We start from the raw sequence: 19,424 nt of genomic DNA, 5'->3' as shown, positions 1-19,424 counted from the left end.
ATAATAAATTATTAGAGGATAAATACCTGGAAATAGTCAAGGCTGAGCTGTTATCAAAATTTGTCCTATCCTATCCCGCTACATGTTGACATTGGGAAGCTATAAAATAGACCCAGGGATTAGAAAGTGCAATTCCGCCTTCCTCTTTGGGACATTATAGATTCTCAAGTTTTAATTTCGTCTTTCTTCCGTTCCAAATCAGCTCGCTGAATTGAATATTAATTCTCTGAAAGAGACTGAATGGTAGCCATACAGGAGATTTTTTTTTTGCAAATATAACAGCTGGGGCATAAATATCATTTTGATATCATAAGTAATATTTATTTTACCAATAAGTATGCATTTGGACAATAAAGGTTATGATGTTTATGACTCATGTTCCACGGAACACTTACAATTAAACTTCAAATCACTTTTTATCAGTTCAAATAAGAAATCGTGTGATAGCAAACAAGCAGCAAAAGCAGTAAACCTGCAGGGGACCGAAGTAAAAATATGTTGATTGCGTCTTTCAAAGGAATGAAAGGAATACGGTCATCCTGTTCACCCACACTAAAACCAATACACCGGGTTATAGTGCAGGTGAACAGGAGATTGATGCAGGGTCTCTGACTAAGATACCTACCTTCAGTCTGGCGCCCGGTCCCTCTGAAGATCGGCTTCTATCTTTGCTGAACTGAGCGCTGGAGACGGGCCTGCCGGGTGAATTTGAATATTCATGGTCGCTGATGACGTGCAGCGCTCAGTAGGCACAAGCGCTCAAGTGACCAGCAACTACAAATATTTCAATTCACCAGGCAGGTGCACCTTCAGCACACAATTCAGCGAGATAGAAGATGATCTTCATACTATTAGTACTATTGGTGATCTTCTTGTACAGCCCGGCTCTCCAGGCTGAACAAGAATCTCGGCCATCCTGCATGCCGAAGAGAGGTCCTTCGGAGGCCATGTGCACTTATCAGTCCTCCACGATTGCACAGAGGGTGTGCGATAGGAACACCTGAACCTCTGGTTTCACTGTAGAAACGGCATCCATAAAGTTAATGGTGAATATTAGTGTGATTCATTATCATTATCGGTGAGGCCCCGGGCGGTAATAACAGCTGGAGTCCACCTGCTATGTAGCGAGCGCAGCTCCCAAACTCATTTCATAGTCGCATTATAAATTTACGATCCTGTGTGCGAAGTCGCTCGCTGTAGCACCATACATTTACAATGCATGTCCTGAAGGGGTTAATGATTTAGTGGAAAAATTTACAGTACAGACCAAAAGTTTGGACACACCTTCTCATTCAGAGTTTTCTTTATTTTCATGACTATGAAAATTGTAGATTCACACTGAAGGCATCAAAACTATGAATTAACACATGTGGAATTATATACATAACAAAAAAGTTTGAAAATATGTCATATTCTAGGTTCTAGCCCCCTTTTGCTGTGATTACTGCTTTACACACTCTTGGCATTCTCTTGATGAGCTTCAAGAGGTAGTCACCTGAAATGGTCTTCCAACAGTCTTGAAGGAGTTCCCAGAGATGCTTAGCACTTGTTGGCCATTTTTGCCTTCACTCTGCGGTCCAGCTCACCCCAAACCATCTCGAATGGGTTCAGGTCCGGTAACTGTGGAGGCCAGGTCATCTGGCACAGCACCCCATCACTCTCCTTCTTGGTTAAATAACACTTACACATCCTGGAGGTGTGTTTGGGGTCATTGTCCTGTAAAAAATTAATCATGGTCCAACTAAACGCAAACCGGATGGAATAGCATGCTGCTGCAAGATGCTGTGGTAGACATGCTGGTTCAGTATGCCTTCAATTTTGAATGAATCCCCAACAGTGTCACCAGCAAAGCACCCCCACACCATCACACCTCCTTCTCCACACCAGCACACCTGTGAAGTGAAAACCATTTCAGGTGACTACCTCTTGAATCTCAACAAGAGAATGCCAAGAGTGTGCAAAGCAGTAATCAAAGCAAAAGGTGGCTACTTTGAAGAACCTAGAATATGACATATTTTCAGTTGTTTCGCACTTTTTTGCTATGTATATAATTCCACATTTGTTAATTCATAGTTTTGATGCCTTCAATGTGAATCTACAATTTTCATAGTCATGAAAATAAAGAAAACTCTGAATGAGAAGGTGTGTCCAAACTTTTGGTCTGTACTGTGTGTGTGACACTCATGCTAATCTTTTGCCATCATTTTCTTAATCATATTAATGCATTCATTTTTACTTACTCTTCTGGTTCAGTTTTTTACTATAAAATTGCAATGTGTTATTAGCATAGATAGTTATTAGTTGGTTGATAAATTGTTGTATGACATGATATGAATCCCAAATCTCAGTATATTACTGAACTGTCTGTACTGAACTGTCTGGCAAATGGGGTAGTTCATGTTCAACAATACATCACCACATTACCATTTCTTGTAAATGGGGGATTATTTTGCCACCTAGTGGTTGCAGCGTGCTAGAACAAAGGACAACATATTGTCAGCTTGACAGCTGCATGTAAAGTACATATATTTGAAAACAGACTCAAAATGTTATCTATTTTGGGTATCCATAAAAGAACACAGTCAGCATATAATAATTTTACACCTATTTATGACATATTGGAGCAGGACAACATATGGAAAAAAAACGAGTGATGTACAATTTGCAAAAAATAAATAAATAAATAAAAAGGATTATTATTAATAATAATAGTCAACAAACTTATTTTACCAGTAGGTTCACATCATGATTCATGCCTCCAAGGCACAGATACATTGAAAACCAGTCAAAATGACAGGCACAGGCCCCATTCATTTTAAATGCTTGAGTGTAATCAGCTAGTCCCTAGATTCAGGTAATTTTCCAAATATATCTGAGATTTGTCTTGGAATGGAAAGTTCTGCAAGTCACGCTTCTCAGTCCATGCCAAAACTTGTATATGTTTGGAAAATGACTCAAACGTAGTTAAAGGGGTACTCCAGCGGAGAACATTTTTTTTTTAACCAGCTGGTGCCAGAAAGTTAAACAGATTTGTAAATTACTTCTATTAAAACATCTTTATCATTCCAGTATTTATTATCTGCTGAATACTACAGAGAAAGTTCTTTTCTTTATGGATTTTTTTTTTTATTGTCCACAGTGCCCTCTGCTGACATCTGATGTCCATATCAGGAACTGTCCAGAACAGGAGCAAATCCCCATAGCAAACCTATGTTGCTCTGGACAGTTCCTAAAACTGACAGAGGTGTCAGCAGAGAGCCCTGTGGGCAGAAAAAAAAAAACAGAAATCCAAAAACAGAAGAATTTCCTCTGTAGTATACAGCCACTGATAAGTACAGGAAGGATAAATATTTTTTAATAGAAGTAATTCACAAATCGCTTTAACTTTCTGGCACCAGTTGATTAAATATATATATATATATATATATATATATATATATATATATATATATATACATATATATTTATTTTTTATTTTTTTCCACCGGAGTACCCCTTTAATAGCTGACAATGCTTAAACCATTGAAATGGATGAGGCCTGTACCTGTTCGAGTACGAATAAGTCGGCATGTCAATTGTCAGTTTTAGTAAATCCTTATATCTCCTCTCATATAATTCTGAAATGTTGCCCCAGATTTATCAATCTGTGATTGGTTGCTATTGGTATATCTGGCCCATCCTTTTCTGGCCACTGCTGGTGGTTATCAATATCATCAACCATATCAGCCAGTATACCAGCAGTGGACCTACACCAACCCCCCTGGCTCTTCTTCTTTAAGCCATATTCATCATAACTCACATACCATCATTTTTAATGTGTGGTTATTTTGTTCTATTTTTTCCAGTTTCTTGTTGGGGGGGGGGGGGCAGGTGTGTGGGTGGATGGGCAGGTCTGTGGGTGGATGGGCAGGTCTGTGGGTGGGTTTGTTGTTGTTTATTTTAGATCTTTGTAAATTTGTTACATTTCTGTTATTTTTTTATGGTGGAAAGCACTGGTCGCGTATATCTCCTTTAATATGATAGGTAGGAATTTTATCTTCCATGTTCAACGATGACCAAAATGTATGACCACACAACCAGACAACACATGTGCTATTGTTTATACAAATACACTAGAAATTTACACACACCCACGTTTTCAGTACATTTATGTCCAACCATACCTAGCTTGGTCCCAAAGTTTAGAACATTTCTCTATATTTCTGTGTTTCTATGTTGCAGTCAGGTAGATGGTAAACATGAAGGATAATGGGACAACTATGTATTTCTGAAAAACATAGGATTGCTGGCCAAATTGTTACAACTTTCCCCATCCACAGTACAGCATATATTTACAGTGACTCAGGGCAGATGTACAAACAGCTCTCCTGGATTTGCCACTCTGCCATGCAATGTTTCGGAGGTCATACCTCCTTTCTCATGTGCACAGTAGTTGGGACACATTAGATAGATTTGTGTTGAGCCTCCATGAGCCAAATAGACATCATGATTGTATATACATTTAGATAAGAAACCATGTCTACATATTTTGAGTAAAAAATGAAAATGTGCAGAAATGTGGCAGAAATTGATCCAGCTGGATCCAACTGTTAGGGTGAATTCACACGTACAGTATCCTGTGCATATTTGATGAGCAGATTTTGAACCTGCAGATTTGAATCTGTGTTCAGTCATTTAGTTTACATTGAAATCTGCAGCATAAAATCTGCAGGCTCAAAATTTGCATATCAAATATGCGCAGGATACTGTACGTGTGAATTCACCCTTGTACTTTTCCTTTTCAGTTGGATCCACTTCTGGCTTTGGAACAATTTCTGCTGCAGAAAATCTTCAGCATATCTGAAATGTGTGTTCCTAGGCTGCCATCACACATGGCTGTTTTTTTTTTTGGGGGGGGGGGGGGGGGGGGAAAGGTACTTCCTTTATATTTCCATTTTCTTTTGACTCCATGTCTGGTTTTGGCTAGAAACTGTGGAAGTTTTACAAAGAAACTGTCATGTGTGGTGGCCATTCAAAATTTATGTGTTTTGTAATTTACCTTACAAAAATGTTACAATAATGTTCTATATGAAAATGATCGCCTTTATTATAGTGGTGCTCCTTTATGCTCAATGTGTATAGTAATGTGCATCTCCACACATGCTCAGTTCCTTGCCCCTAATCTGTCTGCAGATTTTCCTTTAGATCACATACAGTGTTGAGCTCCCTGCTTCTGCCTTTCACTGAATATAAACTACAGACTTTCCCTCGTCTTGAGTAATGAAGGGCTGAAATCTATCTACAAAAAAGAGATGCAATGCAGGGAATTTGTGAACTTTATCCTATAAAAGAGGCAAAAGAAGTGAAACAGAATGGCTTTCCTTTGCAAGCCATGAAAAGAAGGGGGAGAAAGCTGTGTCCAGAAGGGACAACCCCACGTTGTTGGCCTGAAGAAAATATTGGAGCAATAAATAGAAAGATAATTGGATCAATGTAAGATACATGACTAATACACAGCTACTTTTGAAAGAGCTGCACTATATTATTATGTCTGATTTTTTTTTATTAAATAGGTTGTCCAGCAAAACAGCCTGTGTATGGTGTCAAAAGTATAATAAAGCAACTTACTAATTTAATATTAGCCACATTGCAGAGATCTCTTCATATCAGCTGAGCTGTCTGGCTTTTAGGTGTGACGTTATATGAAGAGGGGAGCTCATATTACTGCTCATTAGATGTTAATACAGCAAGAAGCCCTTCTCATACTCTATAACACAGTAGTGAGCTTATTCTGACTGAAACTACAGGCTAAGTACAGATTCCTGCTGCCTGAAAATCTCATGAGCAGTAATAAAAGCTCTCCTCTTCACATTACTGGTCTCTACCTCAGTAGGAACATTGCTCTAAATGTGACATGATGTTACAGCTACAAGGGACATCATGGTATCACATTATCAACATCACATTATTTTAGTACGTTTCTTTATTATACTTTTTGACACCAAACACAGTTTGCTTCATTTACTGAACTACCCCTTTAATGTTGGGTCAATCCCATTAAAGGCCTTTTTTTGCCACTCCAATTGAGATTGAATAGAGTGCACAGTCAAGTACTGTTCAAACCGCCTCAATACAGTTAAGTGGGCCAGAAGGAACTGACATCATTTGTCTTGTAGTTGTGGGGGTCCCTGTAAATAACTGTTAAATTGACACTTCCAGTCTGAGCTCCATTGCACAATTTTCGATTTATACTTAAACCGTATATGTCTAAGGTCCGTTTTAGTGATTACATAGATTACAGGAGCTGTGGATAGTTTGTCTAATCTTATCTAGTTTCTTATCTGATTTAGAACCATTAATATCTCCTTCCTTTTAATTCCCAGAGACCCTTTAGCCAACCTGTTTCTGCATGAAGACAGGTACTTGGTTTATTCACAGCGTGCAAACAAAACAGGTTGGCACACTGTGAATAAATCAAGTACCTGTCTTTATGGAGCAGTAAGTGGCCGTCTTTCTTTGCTTGCTTTATGGTTTAGATATTTATCTATGTACAGAGCACCGCCACAGGAAGATAACAGTGCACAGTGTCCTGCAGATATATACATTCCTCCACACACGATAGCAGCAGAAGCTATCAGAGAAATGGTGTTGGGTCCCTCTGTTGTATATACATACATTACCATTTATCTAACCCATTGAGTCCTTAACTGGCTTTAACACTACACTTCAAATACAAACTGGAGCGGCATTTATAAAATGTAATCCTATTTTACATAATCTTAATATTGTTATTATAGTATCTAGGAATATTCTCAGTTCAGTTTTAATGCAGGTGTAACACCTTAAGGACGCAGCCCATTTGGGCCTTAAGGACGCAGACAATAAAATGTTTACGTTTTAGTTTTTTCCTCCTCGCCTTCAAAAAATCATAACTCTTTTATATTTCATCCACAGACTAGTATGAGGGCTTGTTTTTGTGCGACCAGTTGTTCGTTGTAATGCCATCACTCACTTTACCATTTAATGTATGGTGCAACCAAAAAAATACTATTTGTGTGGTGAAATTAAAAAGAAAACCAAAATTTTGCTAATTTTGGAAGGTTTTGTTTTCACACCGTACAATTTACGGTAAAAATGAGTTATCGTGTGTTCGTTATTCTTTGGGTCAATACGATTAAAATGATACCCATGATAACATACTTTTCTATTACTGTTGCGCTTAAAAAAAAACGCAAACTTTTTAACAAAATTAGTATGTTTAAAATCCCCCTACTTTTTCATTTTTCCGTATAAGCGGCGGTATGGGGCTAATTTTTTGTGCCGTGATCTTTACTTTTTATTGATACCATATTTGCTTATATAGAACGTTTAATCCATTTTTTATACATTTTTTTGAGAATAAAATGTTATAAAAAAGCGTCTATTTTGGACTTTTTTTATTTTTACGTTCACGCCGTTCACCATACGGTATCATTAACATTTTATTTTAATAGTTCAGATATTTACGCACGTGGCGATACCAAATATGTACATAAAATATTTTTTTAACACTTTTTGTGGGTGAAATAGGGAAAATGGGACAATTTACGTTTTTATTGGGGGAGGGGGTTTTCAAATTTTTTTACTTTATTTTTTTTACTTTTATTTTTACACTTTAATAGTCCCCATAGGGGACTATTTATAGCAATCACTCGATTGCTAATCCTGTTCAGTGCTATGTATAGGACATAGCACTGATCAGGGTTATCGGTCATCTTCTGCTCTGGTCTGCGGGAAGGCAGATCAGAGCAGAAGATGCCAGGAAGGCAGCAGAGCCAGGTGAGGGGACCTCCAGCTGCCGTGCTGGATGATCGGATGGCCGCGGCAGCGCTGCAGGCGATCCAATCATCCATTTTAGTGACCGTGAGGCTGCAGATGCCGTGATCTGTATTGATAACGGCATCTGAAGGGTTAATGGTGGACATTTGCGGGATCACGGGTGTCCTCCATTACGGACGGGTCCCTGGCTGTGATCAGCATGAGCCGGGCATCGCTCCGATGCTCGCGGTTATGCTTAGGACGTAAATGTACGTCCTGGTGCGTTAAGTACCACCTCACTAGGACGTACATTTACGGCGCTCTTCGTTAAGGGGTTAAAGGGGTAATCTGCCCCTAGACATCCCGCCGCTAGACACCCCGTGATCTTTCTGCTGCACCCAGCATTCGTTTAGGGCGTTGGGTGCAGCACCGGAGGTTCGTGAAAAGAGCCTTACAGGTAGTGTGTTCCCAAACAGGGAGTCTAAAGCTGTTGCAAAACTACAACCCTCAGCATTTATAGACAGCCAAAGGCTGAGGGTTGTAGTTTAGCAAGAGCTCCCTATTTGAAAACACTCTGCTTTACGCACTTTATGGCTACTATCCCCAGGGAGAGGGCCAATAACAATGGTCCTCGCCCACTCTGGTAACGTCAAGCTGTAACTGCTTGGTTGATAAGTGGCTGAGAATGAAAATATGCTAAAAAAGAAATTTAAAAAGGCGTGAGCTTCCATTACTAAACCTGTAAATTAAAGAAAAAAAACACATACATTTTATTTAAAAAAACACTTCCCACCCCCCTTGTTAAACATTTTATTTTACAAAATAAAACGCAGGTCATCGACATAGTCCTCAAATACGATGTGATCCACCACATATACTCTGAAATGAGAAGAAAAGAAAAACACAAAAAATGTTAGTACACTCTCCTGTGGGGAGAGCAAACAGTGTGTTCCCAAACAGGGAGCCAAAAACTCTTGCTAAACTACCACCTGGAATGCTGGGCATTGTAGTTTTTCAACAGCTGCTGGCTGTCTATTTGGGAACACACAGTCTATAAGGGTTTGTCTACAATATACATGTTATACATGCCTTTTTTTAACCCCTAATGACAGCGATTTATCTTTTCTCATTTTTCTGGTATGTGAAGTGACCAAAAATCAACAATTCTGGATTTTTTTTATGTTTACGCCGTTCACATTGTAGTTTAATTAACGTCATATTTTTCTACTATGGACACTTACACACCACGCAATACCACACATATTTATTTTCATTTATATTTATTTACTTAAAAAAATGGGAAAAGGGGGTGATTTTAACTTTTATTGGGAGGGGGATTTATTTACAATTATTTTATTTTTTTGTCCCCATAGCGGGGACTAAAATGTTTGGATTGCTAACAATGTTCGATGCTGCGCTATTGCACAGCATTGTTCAGTGTTATTCAAGGTTTGCTACTCTAGCCTGCCAAAGCAGGCTGGAGTCACAGAGAGAAGATCAGATGGCATGGAGGCAGGTAGGGACCTTCTGGCCATCAAATAAGTTGATCAGGACCCCTGTGATTACCTTGTGGTGGTCCCAATCAGCTTACAAAACAAACCACCCATAGATAATAATGTATAACCAAAGTTGATTGTGGGATCTGAAGGGTAAATAGCCTAGTGATTGCCACTGCAGGCTATTATCTGCAGCCCCTGGCTGACAATTTTGAGAAGTTCGCTCATCTCTGCTTCCGACATGCCATTCCTTTCAGGTCCACTGCATTTTACTGTAGGTTCAATTGCTTGCAAAATTTAACCAGAATGTGCAGGCATCTAGATTTTTTTATACTATGGGTCTGAGAAGAGTTCAAAATATTTTCTCATGTGTCCTGGGAGAAGAGTGGGATAGTTGGATGCTATTCAAATGGCAAGTTTCAAAATATCCAAATAGAATACCTATTTGTACCAGATTTTAACCCCTTAAGGACTGAGATAATTTGGTCTTAAAGGGGTACTCTGGTGGAAAACTTTTTTTTTTAAATCAACTGGTACCAGAAAGTTGAACAGATTTGTAAATTACTTCTATAAAAAAATCTTTACCCTTCCAGTACTTATTAGCAGCCCTATGCTACAGAGGAAATTATTTTATTTTTTAATTTCATTTTTGTCTTGTCCACAGTGCTCTCTGCTGACACCTGATGCCATATCAGGAACTGTCCAGAGAGCACTGTAGACAAGACAATTAAAAAAGAAAGGAATTTAATTTTCTTTAGCATACAGCTGCTAAAAGGTACTGGAAAGGTGAAGATTTTTTAATAGAAGTCATTTACAAATCTGTTTAACTTTCTGGCACCAGTTGATTTAAAAAAAAATAATGTTTTCCACCGGAATACCCCTTTAAGGACCGAGCCATTTTGTGCAAATGTGACCAGTGTCACTTTATTCATGAATAACTCTGCGATGCTTTTACGTATTAAACTGATTCTGAGATGGTTTTTTGTGACATACATTACTTTATGTTGGTGGTAAATTTCCGTCAATACTTGCATCATTTCTTTACAAAAAATTCCATAATTTCATGAAAAATTTGAAAATGTTGCATTTTTCTAACTTTGAAACTCTCTGCTTGTAAGGAAAATGGACATGCCAAATAAATTATATATTGATTCACATATACAATATGTCTACTTTATGTCGGCATCATAAAGTTTACATGTTTTTACTTCTTGAAGACATTAGAGGGTTTTGAAATTTAGCAGCAATTTTAAGATTTTCAAGAGAATTTCAAAATCTGAAGTTTTCAGGGACCAGTTCAGTTATGGAGTGAAGTTGAGGGCCTTTAAGTTATAAATCCCCCATAAATTAACCCATTATGAAAACTTTACACCTCAAAATATTCAAAATGACATTCAGTAAGTTTGCTAACCCTTTAGGTGTTTCACAGGAATAGCTGCAAAGTGGAGGAGAAAACTCAAAATCTCTATTTTTAACAGTAACATGTTATTGTAGCCCTATTTTTTTTCATTTTTATGAGGGGTAACAAGAGGAAAAGCCCCAAAATTTGTAACCCCATTTCTTGTAAGTATGGAAATACCTCATATGTGGACGTAAAGTGTTTAGCGGGTGAACTAAATGGTTCAGAAGGGAAGGAGCAACATTAGGCTGAAATGGTTTTTGGGGGGCATGTCACATTTAGGAAGCCCCTATGGTGCCAGAACAGCAGGAACCCCCAACATGGCACTCCATTTTGGAAACTACACCCCTCAAAGAATGTTACAAGGGGTACAGCGAGCCCTAACTCCCCACAGGTGTTTCACTTTATTTCGTTAAAGTTTGAGGTTTAAATGAAAAATGTGTTTTTTTTTACACTAAATTGCTGGTGTTACCCCAAATTTTGCATTTTCACATGGGGTAATAGAAGAAAAATCACTCCAAAATTTGAAGCACCATTTCTCTCGAGTAAGGAAATACCCCATATGCGGATTTAAAATGCTCTTCTGGCGAACTACACGACTCAGAAGGGATGGAGCAAAATTTGGCTTTTTGAGAGAGAATTTTGCTGAAATAGTTTTTGGGGGGCATGTCCCATTTAGGAAGCCCCCATGATGCCAGAACAGTGGGAACCCCCAACATGGAACTCCATTTTGGAAAGTACACTCCTCAAGGAATGTAACAAGGGGGACAGTGGGCCTTAACTCCCCACAGGTGTTTCACAACATTTCGTAAAAAATTTGGGGTTTAAATGTATATGTGGTTTTTTTTACACTAAATTGCTGGTGTTACCCCAAATTTAGCATTTTCACAAGAGGTAATAGGAGAAAAATCACTCCAAAATTTGTAGCCCCATTTCTCTTGATTAAGGAAACTCCCATATGCGGACATAAAATGCTCTGCTGGTGAACTACAGGGCTAAGAAGGGAAAGAGCAAAAATTTGGCTTTTGGAGAGAGAATTTCGCTGAAATGTTTTTTGGGGGGGGAACGCCGCATTTAGGAAGCCACCATCGTGCCAGAACATCGGGAACCCCCCATTTTGGAAACTACACCCCATATAGAATCCATTTAGGGGTGTAACAAGTTCATTGACCCTACAGGTGTTTGAGGAAAGTTTGTAGAACTAAGCAGTGAAAATTACATTTCTAATTTGGTTGTATATTTTGAACTTTTAGCACCATTTTTTTTCCCTTTCACAAAAATATGAAACTACACTGGCCAAGTTATTCATCTAAGGGTATAATGAGAATACATTTTAGTTTTGTTAGGGGTTTAGCAAGGTGGTGAAAATATAAACTACACTGGCCAAAGTATTCATCTAGTGGTTTTGGTTTTGTTAGGGATTTGCCAATTAGATTTTTGGAAATAATGTAATGGAGAAAAAGGGGAAATTACTTAATTGCTCACTAATAAGTAATAATGTAATTTCAAGGGTGCGTTTAGGGTTATCCAAAGTAATTGTAAAAATAATTAAAGGGGACAAATTTTGAAACAGTCTTGAATGCACAGACCGGGATTATGGGGACATGTCTCACAGTAGCGTATGGTCCCTTTTCTAATGCCACGTTTGGAGCATACTCGACACCTCTTCTGTAGCCTACTCCCCGATTCTCTACGGGGAACTACTCCAGGAAAATGTTGCCCTTGTACTATTCTGCTCTCTGATCCTGTGCTGCTGCTTCCCTCTCCTTCCTGATCCCCAAACAGAAGGCCTTGATAATATTTTCCTAAAATTGCAGGGATGTCCCTGTATTTCCTTCACATTTGTACAGCACAAAGAATTATACATGGCAATTTGGAGGAGATGCAGTGCCAATTTCTTATACCAGGTCCGTGTTTTACGAAGAGCAGTGTACGGTTGCAAGACCTGATCAGACAGATCCATCCCTCCCAAGAACTTATTATAGTCCTGGATACACACAGGTTTAAGGGCTCTATCTGTGGTACTACAGACTTGGACAGGGGTGGATCTGTCTGGGTGTATGGTGGCTAGTACAAGGACATCACGCTTGTCCCTGTACTTGACAAGCATCATGTTATCCTTGCATACAGCCTTGCTTTCCCCCTTCTTCAATTTTTGCCATACAAAAGTTTTTGGAAGATCCCTTTGGTTGCGCCTAATGGTAACACAGGCCATAGTACCCTTGGCAAACAGGCATTGTAGTAATAGGACACTAGTATAAAAATTGTCAAGGTAGATATTATACCCTTGATCTAGCAGGGGTGAACTAGATGCCATACTATTTTTCCCATTGTTTTTAGAACAGGGGGACACTCTGGGGGCTCTATTGTTGAGTCTTTTCCCTCATAGACTCTAAATTTGTGCATGTAGCCTATTGCACAATGTATAAAATTTTAGGTATTGCCTAAAGTGCAACCTTCCCTTGAAGTGCACAAGATACACTTCCACTGCAATTTCTTTTTCAGGGGTGTACACTTCAGAAAATTTTCGGTTTCAATAGTTGACAAGGGGCCGAATTTTAAATATGCAATCAAAACTGGGTTCACTGGTGGGTGGGCAATTTTCATTATTAGCATAATGTAAGAATGTGTGGAGGACTTCAAACAGAGCCCTTGGCATGATAGCACGGTACAATGGAGTATGGTAAATCATATCATTACTCCAATTGTGTGCTTTTTAATTATGCTCATATTTAGCGAAAGAGCAATTTTTTTTTAACTCCAGTGGATTGATTGGCATCCACTGGTAAGGCCTGACATGATATGCCTGTGGATGGGCCGCAATAAATTGCTCGCCATACCTGTTTGTTTCCTCCACTATTATGCTAATTGTAACACTCAAGGAGGTAGTGGATCCGCTGTACCTGTGTGGAAGATGACGTGGGCCGTACCAGGGAGCGGAGTCTAAGGTCCCGCTGTTTTTCACCAGAGCCCACCGCAAAGAGGGATGGACTTGCTGCGGCAGGGGGCACCCAGGTCACTACCCCTGGTATGACTCATCCACACAGGCTCCTGAGATGAAACGTAGCACAGGAAGGATGAGGCAACTCGTAGTCAGGACAAGCAGAAGGTTAGGGCTGGCGGCACAGATGCGTGGTCAAGAAACATAACAGCAGGTCAACAGGCAGGTGGAAGAGAAGCAAGGTCAGGTTATGATGCGGAAGGTCAGAACACAGGCTGGGCTACACACAATAACGCTTTCTCTTGGGCACAGGGCACACAAAGGTCCAGCAAGGGGTTGTGGGAGGTGCATATTCTTATAGAGAACCGACAGATGCTAACAATAATCAAGGGCGGACCGGCCCTTTAGATGACAGGATGCCGTTGCTCGCAACACTAATCAACTCTTCTGAAAGGAAAAGCTGAAAAAAAAACAGCTTCTTTTAACCCTGTGGTTTTAACACAAATGCCTGCAGTGGTCACAAATTCAGGCAAATGAGGTATAAAGCTAGAAGTCTGAGCCCACTCAGAAATGGTACTAGGACCTTGGTCAGTACTGGTACTAAGACCTGGCTTAGTACTGCAACAGCAGCGGTGAAGTGGATCCGCTGTCTGTACCTGTGTGGATGATAGCGTGGGCCGTACCTGGGAGCAGAGTCTAAGATGCTGCTGGTTTTCACCAAAGCCTGCCGCAAAGCGGGATGGACTTGCTGTGGCACCCAGGTCACTACCCCTGATACGACTCACCCACATAGGTTGCCGAGGTGAAGCATAGCACAGGAAGGATAAAGCAAACTCGAAGTCTGGAAAGGCAAGACATCAGGGCAGGCGGCAAAGGAGCGTAGTCAGGAACGTAGCTAGGATGTCAGAGGGCAGGCAGCACAGGAGCAAGGTCAGGTCACAGAGCAAGTGGTCAGGTACACAGTAAGGTAATACACAATGGGAGCGCTTTCTCTAGGCTAGTGAGCACAAAGATCTGCAAGGGGAAACAGGAAGTGCTGACAGTTATAGTGTCAGCGAGCAGCAGTAACCAATTAAGGGCATACTGGCCCTTTAAATCGCAGAGAGCTGGCACGTGCGGCCTAGATGCACATGCCGGTGACCTGGGACAGCGGAGGAAGCAGGAGGTGAGTAACGGCCCGGCATTCGCATGTGGGCACGTCCCGCAATGCAAACCATGGCACGGCCGGCAGAGGAGGATGGGGCAGGAGAGCACTCATGGCCAGCGTGTCTTGCTGGAGCGTTAGTTGTAACAGTCCCACACCCCTTTGGTCTCCCCCTCTTTTTAGGTCGCAGAAAATTAAGGACCAGGTCACGGTCCAATATATTCTCATCCCGCTCCCAGGACCTTCCTTCAGAACCGAACCCCTTCCAGTTCACAAGAAAATACCATCTCCCTCTAATGGTTTTAGTAGCTAAAATTTCCTTAACCTAAAAGACATCAGAGGAACCGGACACAGGAGTAGGGGTGATGTATTTTTGGGAAAACCAATTGATGATGAAAGGCTTGAGGAGGAAGACGTGGAAAGAGTTCAGAATTCGCAAAAAGGAGGCAGATGAAGTTTGTATTACACAGGATTAATGCGATGCATAACCTTGTAAGGACCTAGGAAGTGAGGATCCAACTTGCAGGTGGGAACCTTAAAATGGATATTTTTGGCCAAGAGCCAGACCTTGTCGCCAGGAGAGTAAGTCGGAGGGGGTCTTCTCTTCTTATCTGCCTGAGACTTCATACGGGAGGAGGCGAGTCATAAAATCCCATAATTGGTCATCAACAGCGGGCACTCCAGAAGAGGCAGGAAGAGGAAGAGAAGGACGAGGGTGACGGCCGTAGACTATGAAGAATGGTGAAGTTTGTGTAGACTCAGAATACTTGTGGTTATAAGAGAACTCCACCCAAGGTAAAAGGTCGACTCAACCGTCCTGTCGGGCTGAAACAAAATGACGAAGATAGTCTCCAAGGATTTGATTCACTCTCTCAACCTGGCCATTGGTCTGGGGATGGTAGGCAGAAGAAAGGTCATGTTTGATTTTAAGATGTGAACAGAGGGCCTGCCAGAACTTGGAGACGAACTAAACTCCTTGATCAGAGACAATGTATGTCGGAAGGCCATGTAGGTGAAAAAGTGTTTTGCCAGCTGTGGAGCAGAAGGAAGACAAAGCAGAGGCACAAAATTATCCATCTTGTAGAAATGATCAACAACCACCCAGATGACTGTGTTGTTACAGGAAGGTGGTAGATCAGGAATGAAGTCCATAGCAATGTGAGACCATGGATTTTCCTGAATAGGCAAAGGGCTGTAAAAGACCCCCAGGTTTAAGCCGAAGAGTCTTGTCGTGGGCACAGGTAGTAATGGAACGGACAAAGTCAGTGACATTGCGTACAAGGTACTGCCACCAGAAATGCCGGGAGATTAGTTGTATGGACTTATGTACTCCAGAATGCCCAGCAAGCAAAGAGGTATGTCCCCAGTTCAACACTCTGCGTCTATGTTGAGAAGACACAAAATACTTCCCCGGAGGAACATGTTGAAGGTTGGCAGACACTGCTGAAATCAAACGCTCAGGTGGTACAATATGCCGTGGAGTGGAATCCAGTCCTACCACATCAGAGGACCAAGAGAGAGCATTGAATCTGACATTCTTTTCCGCAGGACTAAAATGAATTAAGAAATTAAAGCTGGAAAAGAATACAGACCATCTGGCCTGCCGAGGGTTCAGTCATTGTGCAGACTGGAGATATAAAAGATTCTTGTGATCCGTATAGATGCTGACTGGATAAGACGAACCATCCAATAGATGTCGCCACTCTTCCAAAACAAGCTTAATTGCGAGAATTTCCCGATCTCAAATAGAATAGTTCCTCTCTGCAGGAGAAAAGGTCTTGGAGAAGAAGCCACAAGTCACTGTTTTACCTTTGGAGGTCTTTTGAGTCATAACGGCACCAGCTCCTACAGATGAGGCATCGACCTCTAGGAACATCATAGGGACGATGAAAGGAAAAGCGCACATCAATTTGAGTGGCCAACTGAATAAGATCACTCAGGGAAGACTGAGGATCCCGTGCAGCGAGAACATCCTTGACTCTACTAGAAAGTCCCTTTTTAAAGGTGGCACACAGGGCCTTGTCATTCCAGGCCAATTCGGAGGTTAGGGTGTGGATTTGAACTGCGTAATCACAAACAGAAGAGCCCCTTGGCATAGATTCAGTACTGATTCAGGTTATTCAAAGACACAGCGGAATTACGAAAGGAAGGCCTGCAGATTGGAGGACACTGGATCTTGTCTGTCCCAGAGAGGAGTAGCCCAGGCCAGGGCTTTTCCAGAAAGAAGACTGACCACAAAAGCCACTTTTGCACGCTCTGTCTGGAACTGATCAGCCATAAGTTCCAAATGCATTGAACACTGGGTCACAAACCCTCTACACAATTTAGGATCGCCTTCATATTTCGCCGGCAGAGACAGTCATATCTTGGAGCCTACGGAAACCACGTAAGCTGCAGACACCGGAGGAGCCACTGGTTCTGGGTGTGGCTGTTGCGGCTGTTGTGCTTGTCGCTCTATCTGCATAGACTGTTGTGCCACAATAGCAGAAAGATCAGCGACATTCGGCAGAGGCACCTTGGCGGGATCCATGGCCGGATCTCACTGTAAAGGCAGTGGTGAAATGGATCAGCTGAACCTGTGTGGATGATGGCGTGAGCCGTACCAGGGAGCAGAGTCTAAGGTGGTTTCACCAGAGCCTGCCACAAAGTAGGATGGACTTGCTGCAGCATGCGGCACCCAGGTCGTTAACCCTAATCCGACTCATCCACACAGGCTGCCGAGGTGAAACGTAGAACAGTAAGGATAAGGCAAACACGGTCTGGACAGGCAAGAGGTCAGGGCCGGTGGCACAGGAGCATAGTCAGAAACGTAGCTAGGAGGTCAGGGGGCCGGAGGCACAGGAGCGAGGTCAGGTCACAGAGCAAGTGGTCAGGTACACAGTAAGGCAATACACAACAGGAACGCTTTCTCTAGGCTAGTGAGCACAAAGATCCGGCAAGGGGAAACAGGAAGTGCTGACACTTATAGTGTCAGCGAGCAGCAGTAACCAAATAAGGGTGTACTCCCTTTAAATCGCAGAGAGCCAGCACGCGCACACCTTGGAGGGCGGGTACACACACGTCGGCGACCTGGGACAGCGGAGGAAGCAGGAGGGGAGTAAGGGCCCAGCGTTCGCACGCGAACCACAGCACCGCCGGCAGAGGAGGACGGGGCAGGAGAGCACTAGTACTATGCCTAAGATGGTGGCAAGGAGGTTCCCCATCAGGATCAGTAGAGGACGAGGAAGAAGAAGAGGGCAAATATAGCAACTCTTCGCTCTCTGAACATGAGGAAGATGCCAAGAAGGCATATGTCGCCTCAGTGTTGTACATGCGATGCCTTGACATATTTTCAGAAGACACTTTTAGTTTAGAAAAAACAGTGGCGAAGTGTATCTGATGTACCAACACTAGTACTGCATATTTTTTTGTATTTTTTTATTTATTTTACTTTTAAGAAAAAAACAACAAGATGCAAGTGCACTACAAACAACAAAACAGTGGCGAACTGTCACCGCTGTTCTGAACAGATTCCTAGAACTAAAAACTAGCAAACTGTCACTACTATCACAAATCAGTGACAAATCACTACCACTGTAATATTATATATCTTTTTTTCTAATTTCTTTTACTTTCTTTTAAATGTTTTTTGTATCTAACGGAAAAACTGAAACAAAAAGCAAAACTTTAGTGCCACTAGAAGTGAAAACACAGCGGCGAACTGTCACTGCTGTCACCAATCAGTTATGGACTAGGTAAAAACGTAAAAGGGTAGTATGGAGGTGTACGAGGTGGTGTTGGGAGGAAGGGTTGACAGACACTTCAGGGGGCACTACGGGGCACTAATTTTTATTATTTGTTCTTCACTGTCACTGTTATGGTCAGTGACAGATTTAGATTTCTTCACTGTAGCCTGTTCACTATCACAGGCTACAGCAGCTGGTGAATGAATGAATGAAATTAATGAATGAGAAGAAGAGGGTGAGGGCAGCTTTCAGTGGGTAAGGGGCACTGCTGGCACTGTAACATTTTTATATAACTTTTTATAACACTTTTCTGTCATTGTTATATGCAGTGTCAGTCACAATGCAACGCTTCACTGAAGCCTGTCGGATCCACAGGCTACAGGACTAGGGATGGATGGAAGACAGCAGCAGGGGTAAGGGGCACCACATCTCTATTTTATAACTTTTTCTTTAGCTTTTATAAAAGCTTTTATAAACTGTAACAGTCACAATGTAGCTCTTCACTGTAGCCTGTCAGATTCACAGGCTGCAGCACTAGGGATGGATGGATGGAGGACAGCAGCAGGGGTAAGGGGCACTACAGCTCTTTTTCATAACTTTTTCTTTAGCTTTTATAAAAGCTTTTATAAACTGTATCTTCTTTCTTCTGCTACACTAATACCGTCTCCGATCGCTACTCAGACAGAAATGAGAGCATCGAAGCCGGAGTTACTGTAGCAAAGCAGCTGAGACACTGTGATTGGTCCACAGGGACCAATCACAGAGCTCGCTGACCAGGACCAATCACAGATGGTCCTGGGACGTCAGGCAGAAGTTGTCTCCCACCGGTAACTGCAGAACTTCTGCCTGTTAACCTGTGCGATGCCGCGCATCACTGGGTTAACGGAATGCCTTATATAAATGGGGGGAATGTGCAAACTAGCTGCATGACCCGCCGTTTATA

This window comes from Hyla sarda, chromosome 1 (assembly GCF_029499605.1).
Source record: "Hyla sarda isolate aHylSar1 chromosome 1, aHylSar1.hap1, whole genome shotgun sequence".
Lineage (NCBI taxonomy): Eukaryota > Metazoa > Chordata > Amphibia > Anura > Hylidae > Hyla > Hyla sarda.
The sequence above is the reverse complement of the archived record's forward strand: the minus strand, read 5'-3'. Positions refer to the sequence as shown.